The sequence below is a fragment of the Pongo abelii genome, chromosome 21 (assembly GCF_028885655.2).
Source record: "Pongo abelii isolate AG06213 chromosome 21, NHGRI_mPonAbe1-v2.0_pri, whole genome shotgun sequence".
Classification (NCBI taxonomy): Eukaryota; Metazoa; Chordata; class Mammalia; order Primates; family Hominidae; genus Pongo; species Pongo abelii.
The window spans coordinates 45160236-45181522 of NC_072006.2; the positions used below are offsets into that span (position 1 = coordinate 45160236).

General features: G+C 45.0%; 1 long non-coding RNA gene across 2 annotated transcripts in view; it reads right to left on the reverse strand.

The window, feature by feature from the left end:
- Positions 1-400: 400 nt before the first annotated feature.
- Positions 401-21287, reverse strand: part of LOC129052232 (uncharacterized) — a 54002-nt gene continuing 33115 nt past the window's right edge. For both annotated transcript variants that reach the window (XR_008517171.2, XR_008517170.1), the window contains exon 3: positions 401-546. This is a non-coding gene — a long non-coding RNA (uncharacterized LOC129052232). The remainder of the gene's footprint in view (positions 547-21287) is intronic.

Consider the following 21287-nt stretch of genomic DNA (forward strand, 5'->3'; position numbering starts at 1 on the left):
AGAGGGGATGACAGCTAGCCGGGGTTACACAGCTGGTTGGTGGCTCAGCTGGGATTCAAATCTGGGCTGTCTGGCACCAAAGCACGCTCACACTCTCCCCATTGCCCCGGCAGCAAGAAGCCACAGGAGCAGTGGATGGTGGAACAGCACCTGGCTTCTGCCACCTCTTCTAAGGGAACTTGACAGGGATTGATTGATCTCAATGATCAGCTACAAATGGTCTCTACACGTGGCCATGTTAATCAGCTCCTACCAGCCAGGATCTGACCAGTTTGAAAGGTTTATAGCAACAACGTGGTGCTGATTTATTTCTCCTTAATAAAAAAGTGATCAAGTGAAACCTGCATCTATCATTCTATTTATCACTTAGGATGATTTATTGACTAATTACACTTGCAGTGGCCGCTGGCTCTAAGTATGGACGATGGGGGGAGGTGGGGTCAGTCCGGCCATCAGTGCTGCCCTGGACACGTCTGCTGCCTTCCGTTCCAGCCTTGCCATTCACATATAGGCAACAACATGCTCTCGAATATGGATGTTCAGCCTCTGAAGGAAAAGGGAGAGAAGGGAGAAAGGGATAGGTGAGAAATGGAGAGATTGTCTGGTCCCAGCCATTTGCCCCTTCCTGCCCCTTTATCCATGGAGAAGACACGGTGCAGAGAGCAGCAGGCAGGGCCGCCAGGTAAACACAGTTGCTCAGTTACTTTCAAATCTCAGATAAACAATGAACAATTTTTTAGGGTAAGAATGTCCCAAATATTGCATGGATGTCCTGTAAAACCTGGCAACCCTGGCCCCAGGGCCATGAGGGACCTGGTAGGGTATTCAGCTGATGTCACTATGAGAAGTTCCGGTGTCCATAACCATAGCCCAGTGTCACTCTGCATGCTGCTCTCCCCCTGCTCAACCCATGGGCGTCCCACTAGGGGCTCTGGGAGGATGTGACTTCTCGGAGCTGGTGGACAAATCACACAGCCTTGCTGAGCCTTATCTGCAAAACGGGGGCTCCCAGCCTGTCCCAGTTCTTCCCCTACATGCTGCACAGGGCTGATGGGGATGGACAAGTCTGTCCCTTGCCAGCTACATGGTGGAGGGCCTATGGCAAGGGCTGGCATTGGGGCTGGCAAGACTGGGCCCCCATCCACCCTAGGAAGGTTGAGTTTCCTTTAGTCCTCTTGAAGACATAGTAACTATAACTCAAAACTTTTATTTGTATCATTTTCCTTGAAACCTTGGCTTTGAGCTAGGAAAGGACAGAGGGTCAGCTGGCACAGCCTTTGTGGAAGAGCGCAGTGTATCTATCAAAGTTAAAAATAAGTGGATATTGTGGCCTCTAATCCCAGCACTTCCGGAGGCCGAGGCGGGCGGATCACCTGAGGTCAGGAGTTTGAGACCAGCCTGACCAGCGTGGCGAAAACCGTCTCTACCAAAAATACAAAAAAAATTAGCCAGGCGTCGTGGCACGCGGCTATAATCCCAGCTACTCAGGAGGCTGAGGCAGGATAATCGCTTGAATCCGGGAGGCAGAGGTTACAGTGAGCCAAGATCGTGCCACTGCACTCCAGCCTGGACAACAGAACAGGACTCCATCTCAAAATAATAACAATAATAAATAAGTGCCTGTTGTATTTAAAATAGAAGCACTATATGAGGACTTAGTAAATCAATCAACCAATAACTACCCCTTTGACGTAGCAATCCCACTCCCAAGCATCCAAACCAGGGAATAACAAGGATGTTTCTATTAATACCCCCAAATCAGAAACAACCTGAAATCAGTCAAAAGGGGATGAGACGGATGGACTGTGATGTAGTCAAAAGAAGACACAGAAGTCATCACAGACTGAGAGAAAGATATTGCCTAACCTGCAAAGATTTCCAAGATATATTATTATTATTAATCATTACTATTATTAGAAAAAAGCAAGTTGAGAACATTCCAGACCAGGATTCCTCAACTTTGGCACTACCGACATTTTGAGCTGGATCATTCTTTGTGGTGTGAGCTGTCCGGGGCGAGGTGGGCTGTTAGCAGCACTCCTTTACCAGTCTATACACCAGATGCCAGGAGCACCTCCCTCCCCAGTCATGATGATCAAAAATGTCTTCAGATGGTGTCAAATGTCTCCTGGGGAGTAAAATTCCCTCCCCACCCCGCTTTCCCACCCCCCACAGTGAGAACTGGTCTAGACAGCATTTTCAGGAATGTTTACATGAACCAAAGTAAATACCTAACTAGAACTTCTATAGGAACTTAGGTAAATGTACAAATGCATAGCAGAAAGTCTGAAGGGAGTCTCCAAACTGGGAGCTGGAGTTGTCTCTGAGGAGGGGACTGGGAATTTGGGTGGGGGGAAAAGAGGGATCGGGGAGACCTTTGCTTTTGTTGTATGATCTGCATGTTTGACCATGAGAATGCATGCATCTGTTCAGTACTTTTTTGTTCTTTCTTTGTTTTCTTTGAGAAGGAGTCTCGCTCTGTCGCTCAGGCTGGAGTGCAGTGGTGCCATCTCGGTTCACTACAACCTCCACCTCCCGGGTTCAAGGAATTCTCCTGCCTCAGCCTCCCAAGTAGCTGAGACTACAGGTGCCCACCACCACGCCCAGCTAATTTTTGTATTTCTAGTAGAGATGAGGTTTCGCCATGTTGGCCAGGCTGGTCTCAAACTCCTGATCTCTGGTGACCCACCGGCCTCAGCCTCCCAAAGTGCTGAGATTACAGGCCTGTGCCACTGCACCTGAACATCTGTTCAGTACTTTCATTATAAGAGAGAAAGGAGGAGAGGGAAGGGAAAGGGAGGGAAGGGGAGGGGAAGCGAAAGGGAGGGAACGGGAGGGGAAGGGAATCAATGGGAAAGGAAGGTCAAGAAGGAGAAGGAGAGAAGGAAGGAAGGAAGGAAGGGAGGGAGGAAGAGAGGAAGGAAGGAAGGAAAGAAGAAGGGAAGGAAGGAGGGAAGGAAGGGAGGGAGGGAGGGAGGGAGGAAGGAAGGAAGGAGGGAAGGAAGGAAGGGAGGGAGGGAGGGAGGGAGGGAGGAAGGAAGGAAAGAAAGAAAGAAGGGAGGGAGGGAGGGTGGGAGGGAATGAGTGGCAGAAGCCAAGTCTGCAGCAGGGAAATCATGGGACCTGCTGGCTTTTCCTCTCTGGTCCTCAGTGTCCTCAAAGAGAAAGGCACAGCATAAACAGGTCTCTAAAGACCCCTCCTGCCCCGTCCTCTGTTGAGGAGAGCCCCAAGGTGACCTGGACCCCTCCCTCCCGGCTGTCCCTCCCACACAGCCCAGTTGTTGCACAAAGAAAAGAAGTGCTTGGGGCTTCTCCTCCCTCTCAGCGTCTCTGATTATGCCTCCTTGTGGGAGGAGGGGAGGTTGGGGCCTGGTCAGCAGCCCAGCTCCACACCGAGGACTTGAGGACTCGCTGGGGCTTGATTAAATAATTACACAGAATCTACCGAGTAATCATGCCCGTCTCAAGAAGCAAGGAGCACCTTCAGAGGGAGGCCCCATTAGTGATTTGGGGGCGTGTGAGTGTATCTGTCTCCTGCCTATGATAAAATTATCATCAGAAGGCCTCATTTACAAAATGCATCCCTTTCCCCATCTCCTTCAATCACCTCCCAAACCCAGAGATGTGTATAATGTAATCCCCATTCCACAGCAGAGGACAGGGACTCACAAGCTTTGGGGCTGGCTCAAGGTCCCAGCAGCAGGGGCTGGTGGCAAAGGTGGTCCAATACCAGAAAGTGCACACAGAGTGGGCACAAGGCTCAGGACTGAAACATTTCAGAAGAGGTTTTGTTTATTTTTTATTGTTTGGTTTTGTTTTCTCACTAGGATTATTTCTCTCCTTTCAGTTTTTGAAAACAAATCTAAAATCAGCCATGGGAGCCTCCCTAGGTCTTGCTGCCAAGAAAACAGCCAAGCATGGTGGGTGAGGGCTGGGACCCACTGCAGCCACCCTCATTTCCGATTTACCCAGGCCAAAGGGGACTGCCAGGTGGAGAGGGGAAGCCCAGGCCATCCTGGGGCTCTGTTCTCAGGCCTAGAGGCTGAGATCTTCTGTGAGCCACCCGCCCCCCAGCTCCAGGATAAGGACACCCCTTCCAGCCAAGCGCCTGGTTTAATTGGGAAGGAAAATAAACGGCTTACAAGAGGCTACACCAGGGCTCTCTGTGGCCCACATGGCCTGGTCCTGAGATGCCCGCTGCCTGCATGGCTTGGCCAGCTACCCACGCCAGGCCCCATTGACTCATTTACACTGGAGCAGTCCAAATTGATCAATAATGATTTGTCTCTCTTCAAGAAGAGGCTCGCAATCAAAAGGCCATTAAAATTAAGTGCTGGAGGAGCAGGGGCCAGGGAAGGGGGAGGGGGAAGAAAAGGGGGAGGGGTGGGGCCAGGCAGAGCTGAGTGTGAATCTCCACTGGACATGGACACTTCCTTGTTGCAGGACCTTGGATGGGTCACGTCTCGTCCTGGTTTCCTCTTCTCTGAAACAGAAGGGCAGATGTGGCTACAGTATCAGTGACACTGTGTATGGAAACACCCAGCAGGAAGAAGCATGAACTGACCCTGCTATGAGTCTTCCAGCATTGGGATCCATGGGGAAGGTGATGGATACTGAGCAGGGGTAATGCCAGCCTGCTAGGTCAGATCACAGGGCAGCTACCCCTCACTGCCCAGCTGTCCTAACTCCAGCCCCTGAGTAACCACCCGTTACTGGGCTCAACACCCCAGGGCAGGGCCACAGCTCGGCCCTGCTCTAATCTCTGGGCAGAAGCAGCAGAAGCATCAGGACACCCAGGCCAGCCCTAGACCTTGGAAGAGGCTGGACCAGACAGGGCTCCCCAGCCCTCAGCAGCCTCTCAGCCCTCAGCCTTCCCCCTGCCATCTGGAGCATGGCATCTCAGGAGGCCTCAGGTGCAGAGAGGCGACCCCAGTGTCCCACACCCACCAACTGACCCTCCTACTGCCCTGGGTGTTAAGAGGCCAACATGCAGCCCTCTTTTGGGCACCCAGACAGCTAACATGGAGTCCTATGCACAGATGGCTGAGAAATGCACCCCTGTCCTCACCCTGCCTTTCTCAAGAAATAAAATGCAAACAAGAACAAAGAAAGAAAGCAAAAGGAAAAAAAAATTGAATTCTGCAGCCCATCCCACAAGGTCCAGGCCTTCCTTGGGAGAAGGGGAGGTGCCAAGAAGTCCAGATGTGCTGATCCCTGGGTTTACACAGCCATCTGATTCTTCTTGAGGACAGGAAATGAAATTTTACAAAGGTGCCCATTATGTGCCCAGCGCTTGTTACTTCATAGAACAACCACAAGGATACCACAAGGTTGGTATTAGTCATTCCTGTTTTTAAGGGAAAACTCAGAAAGATGAAGATCCTTGCCCAAAATCATGAGTCTCAGACCTTCACAGTGCCAAAGCCAAGATTCAAGCCCTGGAACATCGGAGGCTGACTCGATTCTTCCTCCATGCTTCCACATGGCCACCCAAGCACCTGACTCTGGGGGCAGTTCGGGCGTGGGCTGGAAGGAGCCTCTCCATGCTGATGCCAATCACAATCATGGCCACTACTTCCTATGCGCCCCCGGGTGCCAGGCTGCAACTCTGAAGGTTGGAGTCACTCCATCCTCCCCAAAACTCAATGGGGGCGGGATTCTCATTCCCATTTCACAATGAAGACGCTGAGGCACAGCAATGTTAAATGACCTGTCCAAGGTCACAGGATAAAGTCATGGCAGAGCCAGGTCTCCACCTGATGGGCTGAAAACCCCACAAGGGCAGGGGTAGTGCCCAGCTTTGCTCCCCACTGGGCCCCACAGAGTGACAGCTTAGCAAGTGTGTGCTGGGTAGGGAGACTGGTAGAGGGAGGGAAGGAAGGATGGACAGGTCAGCACAGCAGTGGAAGAGAAACGCTAAGAGGTGACACTCCGAGCCAAACTGCCAGGGCTCAAACCTCAGCTTTGCCACTTTTTACCTGCAAGTTTCTTAATTTGTCCCTACGTCAATTTTCTTATCTGAAAAATGCAGATAATAATAGTTCTTACTAGCTAGGGTTCTTCAGAGAAACAAGTGAGTTCACATGGAGCCTGGGACATGGTGGGTGCCCTATACTATTGTGGATGAGTGGAGGACAGTCAGGTCTAAAGCTGTGGACTGGCCGCAGCCCAGCCCCAAGGTGTCCTCATGAGGCCTCCAGTGAGGTCAGCCCCACCCTTGCACACTGAGAGTGAGCGCCTCCTGAGCACCTCTCTGGCCTCACCTAAATCCCTTCCAACCCTGGTCAGCCTATGACTTTCCATCTGGGCTTCCCCAGTCCCCCAGGGTCCAGTTGCCCCAACCCAGAGGATAGAGACGCTCAGACCAGCCCCGAAAGAGTCTCCAGCCTGGGAACAGTGAGTGCCCCATCTCTGAGAGGTTAAAGCAGAGTGGGACGGCCACTTGGGGACCTGCAGACAGGCTTCTGGCTGGGAAGGAGACTGGAAGCCACTTTGAAGCTTTGTGCCAGCGATGGGCAGAGCATCATCGGGGCGAATGGCCACAGCGCCACCTGGTGGAAATATAAGAAATGACCTACCGGGCCCCAGAGGGTGGAACACAAGCAGCATCCTCCCTGAGTAGGGCAGGCCCCAGCCCAGGTGCTTCTCACAACATGGGTACTTGAACATTCAACAAATAAATGAGGCCCCAATACCAAGCACTTTGGTGGGTTCTTTTCACGCGCTATACCATTTAATTCTAACAACACTCTAAGGAAGGCATCCTTACCCTTTTTACAAATAAATATATTGAGCTCGGAGATGCAACGTTTATTTGACCAAGGTCACACAGCTAGCAGTGGCAGAGCCAGGATTTGAGCTCTCGAATTCTGACTCCACAGCCTGCCTTCCTAATCGCTAAGCCTTGGGGGATTCCATGAGAAAGAAAACCAGCACCCGTCCCCTGTCCCACCCCTTCGTTTCATGGAGCTTATACCTAGTCAGGGGAACAGACAGAAATCAGAAATTCATTAACTAGGTACCATGTGTCAAGCACTGGGCTAAGTTCTAGCAATACCATGGTGAAGAGGGTGGTCAGGGTCCCTGCTCGAATGAATCCTGTAGGGAAGGAGGACATTAACCAAATAATCACACAAATATGCGACTATAACAGGAGACGTAAAGGAAAGATTTAGGTTCTGAGACCCAGTGTCCAGGCACCTACTGCCCTGAAGCGGTGACATACTGAGCTGAGAGCTGAAAGGTGACCAGGACTTACCCAGGCGAAGACACACTTATTCATTCTTTGACAAATGAAAGCACTGTGTGTTCCCCATAGTGTTTTCCTCTTTTGTTACAATAAATAAATAGACTGCATATATGCTATTGCAACTTGCTTTCTAAGTCTACATAGTTTTTTGGTTCTTTGCATGGCAATACACAGAGATCATTAGTTTTAACTAAGGAGGCTCTCACACGACATATCTGCCTTATGCACCACGATGTATTTGTCTGTGCCCCTGCTGATGACACTTGAGTTGTTCCCAAATTTTAACTCCTACAAACTTCTACAGCCACATCCTCCAAGTCCATAGTCTCTCAAAGTGCATGCATATGAGTTCCCCTGTGGTAAGTGCCCATGTTCCCTTTAATACTTGTCAACATCGTTTTGCTGGAGAAGAGAAGAAAAAAAATTTTTTTTTTTTTTTTTTTGAGATGGAGTCTCACTCTGTCACCCAGGCTGGAGCGCAGGGGCATGATCTCGGCTCACTGCAGCCTCCACCTCCTGGGTTCCGGTGATTCTCCTGCCTCAGCCTCCTGATTAGCTGGGATTACAGGCACACGCCACCACGCCCAGCTAATTGTTGTATTTTTGGTAGAGACAGGGTTTCACCCTATTGGCCAGGCTGGTCTCAAACTCCTGACCTCAAGTGATCGGCCCACCTCAGCCTCCCAAAGTGCCAGGATTACAGGCACGAGCCAGTGCACCTGGCCAAAAATAATTTTCCATTACTAATAAGTTTATACAAAAACAAATTCATTCACTCGTTCATTTACCCCAGCTGAAGCCAAGTTAAGGATCTAAAACACATTTGCCAAAATGCTTCCCACTTTTCTATAGGTCTTATTCTTTCTTCAGTTTTCTTTTATAATTTTTCTAAGACATGACTTCTTAAGAGATACATGTAAAGGGTTCTAAATTTCATTTCGTAAAAAAATCACCTGTCTCATAAACATTTTGCATTCCTAATTTCAGGATTTCAGCTGACTACTCCATGGCCTTCAGGCTGGCTCATCTGAGAGTTGGTGGCATCTCCATAGTTACACCATATAACTTGCAGACACATACCTTCTTACAGATAGACGAGGCCTGGGAGTGATGGTTTACATTTCTTTTTTTTTTTCAACTTTTATTTTAAGTTCAGGGGTACATATGCAGGATGTGCAGGTCTGTTACATAGGTAAACGAGTGCCATGGTGGTTTGTTGCACAGATAATCCCATCACCTAGGATTAAGCCCAGTATCCATTAGCTATTCCTCCTAATGCTCTCCCTCCCCCAACCCCATCACATAGGCCCTAGTGTGTGTTGATTCCCCCCGAGGTGTCCATGTGTTCTCATCATTCAGCTTCCACTTATAAGTGAGAACATGTGGTGTTTGGCTTTCTGTTCCTGTGTTAGTTTGCTGAGGATAATGGCCTCCAGCTTCATCCATGTCCCTGCAAAGGACGTGATCTTGTTCCTTTTTATGGCTGCATAGTATTCCTTGGTGTATATGTACCACATGTCTTTGCTATTGTGAAGAGTGCTACAATGAACATACGTGTGCATGGTCTCTTTATAATAGAATGATTTCTATTCCTTTGGGTATATACCCAGTAATGGGATTGCTGGGCCAAATGGTATTTCTGCCTCCAGGTCTTTGAGGAATTGCCACACTGTCTTCCACAATGGTTGAACTAATTTACATTCCCACTAACAGTGTAAAGGCATTCCTTTTTCTCTGCAACCTCGCCAGCATCTGTTGTTTTTTTACTTTTTAATAATAGCCAGAATGACTTACGTTGATATCCAAGGGTAGACCAGTTCCCATGTTTCCCAGCCTGTGAGGAGTCTCCTGTGAAAATCTGAGCTAGCCAGCACTATATTTCCCATCGATGCCCATCATGTGTTATGGCCCCTGACCTGGGCTGCAGGTGCCTGAGTAAACTGAAGGTTTCCAGGGTGTCAGCTCTAGAGGAGACATCGTCAGCACTGACCTTGAGGCCTGTGAAGCCCATGGTGGTCTCTTTGGAGGAGGATGAGGGTTAGGGCAGGGTGGCTGCCCAGTTCCCAATAACAGCCCTTTTTCTGGAATTGCCCTTGATTCTCAGAACTATGGTGAACCTGGCCAGTGCTAGGATAGTGAAAGGCAAAAGGGACTCTATGGCCCAAACTTGCCACCGTCTCTACCAAATTTATTCTCTGGGCCCTCTCTATTGTCCACTTTGTCAGGAGCTAAGATGAGCTGAGCTAAACAGGGTGGAACTGAAAGTCGAGACCCCAAGAGAGGAGGCATCTGATCCAACAGCAGCTCCAAAATCTGCCACCAGGTAACAGCAGAGCTCCTGCTCTGTCTCTGGTCTCTCACTGTCAGGGGGTCCCCTGGGACTCTGATCTGCACCCAGTCTTGGCCTTGAGGTTCCTCTGCTTGTCTCAACTCTGCGACTCATTGTGAGCCCTCCAGTCCCCATCAAAAAGCACCTCTAGCAGGATAAGATTCTGTGGTCTGTTGGGGCACAGGGACTGTCTTGTGCCCCCTGAGAGTCTGTTTCCAAAGGAGCCTGTTCATTTCACTGGAGGCCTAGGGCAGGGCTACCAGGCAGCTCTGGAAAACCCAGGAGACAACACGGGGCAGCTCAGGCTGCCCTCAGAGAGAGAATCCTCAGAGAGAGGATTCTAGAGCCCAATAAAGTGTCCCTGCTGCTGTCCCCTCATCTGTGGCCACAAGGCCTTGAACCCCAACTCAGCTTCACTCCCTGCAGCCACAGGCCTGAGCCCAGCCCAGCCTGGTAAGCCGTATTCTGAAATTGTTAAAGAAAAAGATGAAGGCCTGAGGGCTCGCAGTCTGGGGCCATGTGCCAAGCCCTGCCTTCTCCCGTGCCCATCATTCCAAGCAGCCCTGACCTTACTGAACTCAAACAAGGACTCCACACCCCAACACCCAATGTACCAGCACAGGAGTCTCCCTGTAAGGCCCCAGATTTCTGGATGAGCACAGACCCATCTGATGGCCCCTAAGAGGCTGTCTGTGGCCTGAGTTCTGGTTTGGCACCCTATCCATGATCAGGGCAGACCAGCCTAGGTGGGAAAACGAGACCTGGAGAGGTTGGAGAGCCTGCCCAAAGCCTGGGGCCTGAAACCTGAGGTCTGGCAGGTTCCTGGCTCCACACTCTCACAGCTCCCTGTGACAATCCCTTCATTGCGCACATCACAATTATAATTCCATGATGCATATGCTTGCAGGGCCTTTTAATGTCCTGCTACCCTCGTGACCTGTAAGCCCCATGAAAGAAGGGACTATGTTCACTCCTGTAACCCCTTGCAACAAGTGCAATGTCTGGCACACAGTAGATGCTCAGAAAATAACTGGAATAAGTAAAATAATAAAGGAACATCCTCCTAAAGGAGACCTTAAGACATTTATAAAATGTTTTACAATTTACAAATCACCCCCCCCAGTTTTCCAATTTCATTCTCTCCACCACCCTGTGAAATAGGTACTGTTAGGCTGGGTGCGGTGGCTCACACCTGTAATCCCAGCACTTTGGGAGGCCGAGGCGGGTGGATCACCTGAGGTCAGGAGTTCAAGACCAGCCTGGCCAACATGGTGAAACCCCGTCTCTACTAAAAATACAAAAATTAGCCAGCCGTGGTGGTGGACGCCTGTAATCTCAGCTACTCTGGAGGCTGAGGCTGGGGAATCGCTTGAACCCGGGAGGTGGAGGTTGCAGTGAGCCAAGATTGTTCCACTTCACTCTAGCCTGGGCGACAAGAGCGAGACTCTGTCTCAAAAAAAAAAAAAAACAAGAGAGAGAGAGAGAGAAATAGGTACTGTTCTGTCTCAAAAAAAAAAAAAAAGAGAGAGAGAGAGAGAAATAGGTACTATTATTGCCCACATAATGCAGTGTATTCATTTTCTATCTCCGCAACAACTAATTAACACACACAGTGGCTAAAACAACACAAGTTTATTATCTGACTGGAGGTCAGATGTCCAACACAGGCCCTATGGGCTAAAATCAAGGTGTCAGCAGGGCTGTGTTCCTTCTGGGAGCTCTCAGGAAAATCTATCTCCTTCCTTTCTCCAGCTTCCAGAGGCCACCCATGTTTCTTGGCTCATGGTCACTTCCTCTAGCTTCGAAGCCAGCAATGTCACATCTCTCTGACTGAAGCCAGAAGAGGTTCTCTGTATTTAAGGATGCCTGTGATTAGGTTAGGCCTACCTGCATAATCCGGGATAATCATACATTCCAGACATTAGGATACACACATCTTTTTTTTTGGTGGTGGTGGTGAGTGGGGAGAGATATTATCCTGCCTAACACACAGAGATTCACAGAGATTCATAAACAGAGAGGTGAATTAACCAGCCCACCTCGCCCAGCTTGTGACTGAAGTGCAATTTAAAGCCAATATTTTGGGGCCACAGAATCTGAGCTCTTTCTCCCCTTTTGCAGAGCCAGAAGGGAAAGACACAGGGGCCCAGTCTCCATACAGTAAATACACATTTTATTTTATTTTACTTATTTTATTTCATTTTTTGAGACAGGGTTACACTCTGACCCCCAGGCTAGAGTGCAGTGGTACAATCACAGCTCACTGCAGCCTCAACCTCTGTGGCTCAAATAATCCTCTCACCTCAGCCTCCTGAGTAGCTGAGACTACAGGAACACACCACCACACCTGGCTAATTTTTTTTATTTTTTTGTAGAGGCAGGGTCTCACTTTGTTGCCCACGCTGGTCTTGAATTCCCGGGCTCAAGCGCTCCTCGTGCCTCAGCCTCTCAAAGTGCTGGGATCACAGGTGTGAGCCACTGTGCCAGCCCACACTTTTATTTATGATTAAAGAGAAAGAAAAAAAAAAGATGTGCTTGTCTGGAGGGTGAGACCGTGTGGGAAAACTTTTTATTTGCTTGCCTTTATTATCATTACTTTAACAGTGTATTTAATAAATACAATGTTTTCAACTAGAGGGAAAAAGGATTAACCCAAGTCATTGGTTGAGTGTGAAGGCATGGAGCCCCCACGGCCCTCCTCTCTGCAATTAAGCAAATGGCCAGCAGATGGCGGGGCATGCTCACAGCAGGGCCTTGCTCTCCGGACCATCTCTTTTATGGGCCACCGAGCAAAGGTCTTTCCTTTCTCTTCTTCAAAACCCACTCTACAAGGAAATCTCCAGAAACATTCCAGCAGGCAAGACAAGGGCATAAAGGCCAGGGGGTCCCCCAGCCTCAGGACAGCAAGTGTGGGGACGTGCCCTACTGCATGCCCCATACCCTGAGCCAGGAACAAAGACCAGAGGTCAAGCCAGCAGGAGTTGAGGAAGAGGGTCAGGCGTGGCTGTGTGTCCGGAATTGGTGGGTTCTTGGTCTCACTGACTTCAAGAATGAAGCTGCGGACCCTCGCGGTGAGTGTTACAGTTCTTAAAGGTGGCGTTTGTTCCTTCTGATGTTTGGATGTGTTCGGAGTTTCTTTCTTCTGGTGGGTTCGTGGTCTCGCTGGCTCAGGAGTGAAGCTGCAGACCTTCGCGGGGAGTGTTACAGCTCTTAAGGCGGCGCTTCTGGAGTTGTTCGTTCGTCCGGGTGGGTTCGTGGTCTCACTGGCTTCAGGAGTGAAGCTGCAGACCTTTGCGGTCAGTGTTACAGCTCATAAAGGCAGTGTGGACCCAAAGAGTGAGCAGCAGCAAGATTTATTGCAAAAAGCGAAAAAACAAAGCTTCCACAGTGTGGAAGGGGACCTGAGCGGGTTGCCACTGCTGGCTGGGGCAGCCTGCTTGTAGCTGCAGGGCAGCAGAAGGCAGGATCAGCTGGATTACAGGACACTTAGGATGACCGGACACCTTACACGCTTTTACACCCTTTTACACACATTTATCATTACATCTCCTCTTCCTTGTGGCCCAGTATGGCACCTGGCATCAAAAATACTGAACTGGCTGGGAAGATGGTTGGTAGCAATGCCAGTGCAGTTTTTGAACCCCTCCAAATTTCTACATAAAAATAAACAGTTCAGGTCAGGCGCAATGGCTCACACCTGTGATCCCAGCACTTTGGGAGGCCGAGGCGGGCAGATCACCCGAGGTTAGGAGTTCGAGACCAGCCTCGCCAACATGGCGAAACCCCATCTCTACTAAAAATACAAAAATTAACTGGGCATGGTGATGCACACCTGTAATCCCAGCTATTTGAGGGGGGCTGAGGCAGGATAATCCCTTGAACCTGGGAGGTGGAGGTTGCAGTGAGCCGAGATCGCGCCACTGCACTCCAGCCTGGGCAACAGAGTGAGAATCTGTCTCAAAAATAAAAAATAAAAATAAGCAGGTCAGATTAGCAAGAGCAAAACCTACAGACAATGTTCGCTTAAAATTAGATGATAAGGTATCCCCATGAACACCAAAACACAAGCGGGGAAGCACAGCCCTCCCATAGCCACCTACATGTCATCAGATCCCCCTACGTGCCCCCAGGGAGGCTTCCTTGGTTTAGATTCTGGCCCTTGGTGCCCCATCCAGCAGCCAACAGAGGGAAACAAGGAGCCCTCTCATGGACCTAAGAACAGGAGAATCCCAAAAAAGCCAGCAGGTATTCACGAGGAAGCAAGGAGGGACAACTGGAGACAGCAGCAGAAGCTGGGAGGGTCTCGCCCAGTCCGGGAGCAGGTGAGTCAGCAAGGACCGAGGGACTGCAGTGGCAGAGGCTTGAGAACCCTCAACACTGACCCACTTGGCTTCCCTTCCATGACAGGATCACATAGTGCTGGACATGGGATCAAAATGAAGCAGGATCTGGACAATCAAAAGGAAGGAAAGAGAAGGCCGGGCGTGGTGGCTCATGCCTGTAATCTCAACACTTTGAGAGGCCGAGGCAGGCAGATCACTTGAGGTCAGGAGTTCAAGACCAGCGTGGCCAACGTGGTGAAACTCTGTCTGTATTTAAAAAATACAAAAATTAGCCAGTTGTGGTGGCAGGTGCCTGTAATCCCAGCTACTTGGGAGGCTAAGGCAAGAGAATCGCTTGAACCAGGGAGGCAGAGGTTGCAGTGGGCCGAGATTTTGCCATTGCACTCCAGCCTGGGTGACAGAACGAGTCTCTGACTTAAAAAAAAAAAAAAGAAGAAGAAGAAAATTCAGATAGAAGCGGAGGGAGGAAATTAAGCCAAGGAACCTCAGGAAGCAAGCCATCACATTTTTGCACATGAAAACCACAGGAGAGGGCGCTCTTGAAGTTGGAAACGCCATCCTGATCATCTCTTCAAGTTTGAGAACACTAATTCCACATAAAAACTAACAATGGAAAAGTCTTGAGGCCAAATCCCATGCAAAGTTAATTTAAGCAAAAAGAGAATAGGGAGCAAAATGACATTCCTGCAAACAGAAAAGGCATGCCAGCAGGACATATCTCGGAAGAGCTCAAAACTGTAACCTTCTATTTTAAAATGACCTAAAATTTCAATTATGCACAATGTGAAAGAACAACATAACTGAGAATTAGAAACTCATATAAATAAGGTGACACAAATCAGAAAATAATTAAAAACTTAAGAAAAAAATTTCAGGAATGAAGACTAGAAGGAACATAAGAGCAAACTGATGCAACTTTAAGATAATGCCTTAAAAGAAAAAGGTGAAAAGGAAGAAATATTTTGAATCAGTAGGAAATGAACGCTATTTTCTAAAATCGTCTAGAGAAAATGACAAATATTGAAATTAGGCAAAGAAGTTCCAACGTATCAATAATAAGAGTTCTTGAAGAAGAAAACCAAAGCAAGAAGACAAGTAATAAAAACAAAATCAAGAGAACTTACTGAAATTTTTAAAAATTGAAGTTACATATTGAAAGCACATACTGCATACCTGAAAATATCAACTCAGAATAATCAGACATATTCAAATAAAATTACAGACTTTGAGAAAAGTGGGGTGGTAAGGGGAGAATCCTTCAGCATCTAGGTAAATAATTGACTTACAAGGAATAATCAATTATTATCAGACTTCTCAAGAGCAATGCTTTACACCAAAAGAAAGAAGTTACATGTTTAAGATGTTCAAAAACAAAGAATATGTTAATAATTTTATGTCCAGCAAAACTGACTTGAAAGTATAATGGGCACAGGCAAATTGTTATTAGCATGAAATAACTCAGGGGATATTGTTCTCATGGGCTCTTCCTGTAAACGTCTTAGATAAAAAGCTTCAGACAAGCAAATGACTAGGAAGACAAAAAATGAAATTTAAAAAACTGGTAATGAACATTAAACATATAGTTACTTATGCAACTAAGACTAAATAAGAATTGTAAAGGAGAAAATATAGCAAGTAATGGCTATACACTCTGACAATGTAGCTACAAGACCACTTTTTTTATTTTTAATTTTTGTGGGTACATAGTGGTTTTGTTTTGTTTTATTTTGTTTTGTTTTTGTTTTTGTTTTGAGACAGAGTTTCACTCTGTTGTCCAGGCGGTTGTGCAGTGGCGCAATCTCAGCTCACTGCAACCTCTGCCTCCTGGGCTTAAGGGATCCTCCTGCCAAAGCTCCCAAGTAGCTGGGACCACAGGTGCACACCACCATGCCCAGCTTATTTTTTAAGGGTTTTTTTTTTTTTTTTTTGGTAGAGACAAGGTCTCACTATATTGCAGGCTGGTCTCGAACTCCTGGGCTCAAGTAATGCTCCTGCCTTGGCCTCTCAAAGTGCTGGGATTACAGGCGTGAGCCACTGCACCGGGCCATAAGTGTATATATTAATATTTGTGGCTTACAGAGATATTTTGATAGAGGCATGCAACGTGTAATCGTCAGATCAGGGTAAATGGAGTATCCATCACCTCAAGCATTTATCCTTTGTGTTACAAACAATCCAATTACTATTTTAGTTATTTTTAAATGTACAACTATTTTTTATGATAGTCACCCTGTTGTGCTAGCAAATAGTAGGTCTTATTCATTCTTCCTAATTTTTTGTACCCATTAACCATCCTTCTACTCTGTGTCTCCATGAGTTCAATCATCTTAATGTTTAGCTCCTACAAATAAGCAAAAACATGCAGTCTTTTTTTTTTTTTTTTTTTTTTTTCAGAGTCTTTCACTGTGTTGCCAGGCTGGAGTATAATGGCACAGTCTTGGCTCACTGCAACCTCCGCCTCCCAGGCTCAAGCGATTCTCCTGCCTCAGCCTCCAGAGTAGCTGGGATTACAGGCACGCACTCCTGCACCCAACTAATTTTTTTTTATTTTTAGTAGAGATGGGGCTTCACCATGTTGCCCAGGCTGGTCTTGAACTCCTGACCTCAAATGATCCAAATGATCCACTTTGGAAGCCTCGGCCTTCCAAAGTGCGGGGATTACAGGCATGAGCCACCGCACCCAGCCCGAAGTTTGTCTTTCTGTGCCTAGCTTATTTCACTTAACATAATGACCTCCAGTTCCAACCATGTTGTTGCAAATGACAGGATACCATTTGCATACTTTTTATGACTGAATAGTATTCCATTGTGTGTATGCACCACATTTTCTTCATCCACTCATCTGTTGATGGATACATAGGTTGCTTCCAAATCTTGACTATTGTGAATAGTGCTGCAGTAAACATGAGAGTGCAAATATGTCTTCGATATACTGATTTCCTTTATTTTGGGTATATACCCAGCAGTGGGATTGCTGGATTGTATGGTAGCTCTATTTTTAGTTTTTTGAGGAACCTCCAACTTGTTCTCCATAGTGGTTGTACTAATTTACATTCCCACCAGCAGTGTACAAGGGTTCCCTTTTCTCCACATCCTCACCAGCATTTGTTATTGCCTGTCTTTGGGATAAAAGCCATATTAACTGGGGTGACATGATAACTCATTGTAGTTTTGATGGGCATTTCTCTGATGATCAATGACTTTGAGCACCTTTTCATATACCTGTGTGCTATTTATATGTCTTCATTTGGGAAATGTCTATTCAGATATTTTGCCCATTTTTAATAGAATTATTAGATTTTTTCCTATAGAGTTATTTGAGCTCCTTATATATTCTGTTATTAATCCCTTGTCAGATGGGTAGTTTGCAAATATTTTCTCCCATTCTATGGGAGGTTTTTTGAGGGTTTTTTATCATGAAGGCTGTTGAATTTTATCAAATGCTTTTTCAGCATCAGTTGAAATGATCTTATGATTTTTGTCCTTCATTCTGTGATTCTATGATTCTATGGGTTGTCTATGATTCTATGGGATTCTATGATTCTGTGATTCTATGGGTTGTCTCTTCACTTGTTGATTGTTTCCTTTGCTGTGTAGAAGTTTTTTTTAATTTGATGTGATCCCATTTGTCCATTTTTGCTTTAGTTGCCTGTGCTTGTGGGTTATTATTACTCAAGAAATCCTTTACCACTCCAATGTCCTGGAGAGTTTCCTCAGTGTTTTCTTTTTGTGGTTTCATAGTTTGAGGTCTTAAATTTAAGTCTTTAATCCATTTGGATTTGATCTTTCTATGTGGTGAAAGATAGGAGTCTAGTGTCATTCTCCTGCATGTGGATATCCACTTTTCCCAGCAACATTTATTGAAGAGAATGTCCTTTCCCCGATGTACGTTATTGGTACCTTTGCCAAAAATGAGTTCACTCTAGATATATGGATTCATTCGGGAGTTCTCTATTCTGCTCTACTAGTGTATGTGTCTGTTTTTATGCCAGTACTATGCTGTTTTGGTTCCTATAGCTATGTAATATAATTTGAAGTCAGGTAATGTGATCCTTCCAGTTTTGTTCTTTTTGCTCAGGATCGCTTTGGCTATTCTGGTCTTTTGTGGTTCCATATAAATTTTAGGATTGTTTATTCTATTTCTGTGAAGAATGTCATTGGTATTTTGATAGGGATTGCATTGAATCTGTAGATTCCTTTGGGTAGTAAGGACATTTAACAATATTGATTCTTCTAATCCATGAATATGAAATATCTTTCCATTTCCTTGTGTCCTCTTCAGTTTCTTTCACCACTGTTTTATCATTTTAATTGTAGAGATCTTTCACTTCTTTGGTTAAGTTAATTCCCAGGTATTTTATTTTATTTGTAGCTATTGTAAATGGGATTAATTTCTTGAATTCTTTTTCAGGTTGTTCGCTGTTGGCAAATAGAAATGGTACTGACTTTTGTATGTTGTTTTTGTATCCTGCAGCCTTATTGAATTTGTTTATCAGTTCTAATAATTTTTGGTGGAGTCATTGGATTTTTTCAAATATAAAGATTATATAATCTGAAAACAAAGATAATGTGAATTCTTTCTTTCCAATTTCGATGCCCTTTATTTCTTTCTCCTGTCTGATTGTTCTAGATAGGATTTCCAGTACTATGTTGAATAACAGTGATGAAAGTGGCCATCCTTGTTGTGCTTCAAATCCTAGAGGAAAAGCTTTCAGTTTTTCTCCATTCAGTATGGTACTAGCTATGGGTCTGTTGTATATGGGTTTTATTATGTTGAGGTATGTCCTTCTATACCCAGGTTTTTTGAGGGTTTTTATCATGAAGGGCTGTTGAATTTTATCAAATGCTTTTTCAGCATCAATTGAAATGATCTTATGATTTTTGTCCTTCATTCTGTGACATGATGTACCACATTCATTTATTTGCATATGTTGAACCATCTTTGCATCACTGGGATAAATCCCACTTAGTCATAAGGAATGATCTTTTTAATGTGTTGTTCAATTTTGGTTGCTAGTATTTTGTTGAGGATTTTTGCATTAAAATTCATCAGGGATATTGGCCTGTAGTTTTTGTTTTTTGTTGTTGTTGTTTGTTTGTTTTGATGTGTCTTTGTCTGGTTTTGCTATCAGGGTAATTTGGGCCACATAGAATAAGTCTGGAAGTATTCCTCCCTCCTCTATTTTTTGGAACAGTTTGAGTAGGATTGGTATTAATTCTTCTTTAAATGTTTTGTAGAATTCAGCAGTGAAGCCATCTGGTCCCAGGATTTTCTGTGCTGGGAGACTTTCTACTACAGCTTCTATTTCATTACTTGTTACTGGTCCGTTCAGGTTTTGTTTTTGGTTTTTTGTTTCTTGTTTTTTGTTTTTGTTTTTGTTTTTTGAGACAGAGTCTCGCTCTGTCACCCAGGCTGGAGTACACTGGCATGATCTCAGCTCACTGCAAGCTCTGCCTCCCAGGTTCACACCATTCTCCTTCCTCAGCCTCCCGAGTAGCTGGGACTACAGGTGCCCGCCACCACACCCAGCAAATTTTTTGCATTTTTAGTAGAGATGGAGTTTCACCATGTTAGCCAGGATGGTCTCAATCTCCTGACCTCATGATCCGCCCACCTCAGCCTCCCAAAATGCTGGGATTACAGGCATGAGCCACCATGCCTGGCCAGGTTTTGGATCCTCATGATTCAATCTTCGTAGGTTGTATGTATCTAGAAATTTATCCATTTCTTCTAGATTTTCTAACTTATTAGCATATATTTGCTCATACTAGCTGTTAATTATCCTTTGAATTTCTGCAGTATCATTTGTAATGTTTCCTTTCTCATCTCTGATTTTATTTCTTTGTCTTCTCTCTTTTATTCTTCAATTGTCTGTCTAAAGGTTTGTCAATTTTGTTTATCTTTCAAAAAAACTTTGTTTTGTTGATCTTTTGTATTGTTTTTTGTTTGTTTCAATTTCATTTATTTTTGTTCTGATCGTTAATATTTCTTTTCTTCTACTAATTTTGGGTTTGGTTTGCTTTTGCTTTTCCAGTTCTTTAAGATGTATCATTAAATTGTTTATTTGAAGTTTTTCTTCTTTTTTGATGTAGGTGCTTGTAACTATAAATTTCCCTCTTAGTACTGCTTTCACTGTATCCCATAGATTTTGGTATGTTATGTTTCCATTATCATTTGTTTCAAGAAATTTTCTGATTTCCTCTTTAATTTCATCATTGACCCACTGGTTATTCAGGAGAATATTGTTGATTTCCATGTGTTTGTATAGTTTCCAAAATTCCTCGTTATTGATTTCTAGTTTTATTCCATTGTGGTCAAAAAGATACTTGATATATTATTCAAATTTTTTGAATGTTTTAAGATTTGTTTTGTAATCTAACATATGGTATATCATTGAGAATGATCCATGTGCTGAGGAAAAGAATGCGTATTCTGCAGCCACTGGATAAAATGTTCTGTAAATATCTATTAAGTCCATTTGGTCTACTGTACAGATTAAGTTCAATGTTTCTTTGTTGATTTTTCTGTCTGGAAGATCTGTCCAGTGCTAAAAGTGGGATGTGGAAGTCTCCAGCTATTATTGTACTGGAGTCTATCTCTCTCTTTAGGTCTAATAGTATTTGGTTTATATATCTGAGTGCTCCAATGTTGGGTGCATGTATATTTACAATTGTTATATCCTCTTACTGCATTAACTCATTTATCATTATATGGTGACCTTATTTGTCTCTTCTTATAGTTTTTGTCCTGAAATCTATTTTGTGTGATATAAGTATAGTGACTCTTGCTCTTTTTTTGGTTTAAGAGGCATGGAATATTATTTTCCATCCCTTTATTTTCAGTCTATGTGTGAAGTATGTTTCTTGTAGGCAATAGATCATTGGGTCTTATTTTTTTAATTCATTCAGCCACTCTGTGTCTTTTGATTAGAGAATTTAGTCCATTTATATTTAATGTTATTTATAAGTAAGGGCTTACTCCTGCTATTTTGTCATTTTTGTTCTGTGGTCTTCTCTTTCTTCTTTCCTTCTTTTTCTGTCTTCATTTTAGTGAAGGTGATTTTCTCTGGTGGTATGATTTAATTTCTTGCTTTTTATTTTTTGTGTATCCATTGTATGCTTTTGATTTGAGGTTACCATGAGGCTTGCAAATACTATCTTATCACCCATAATTTTAATCTGATAGCAATTTCATAGTGCTTGCATAAACTAATAAGCAAAAAGAAAACTAATAAAGACTGTATACTTTAACTTCATCCTCCTGCTTTTAACTTTTTGTTTCGATTTATGTCTTACTGTACTGCCTATGTACAGTAAGCTTTTGTAGTCATTATTTTTACTGGTTCAACTCTTAGTCTTTCTACTT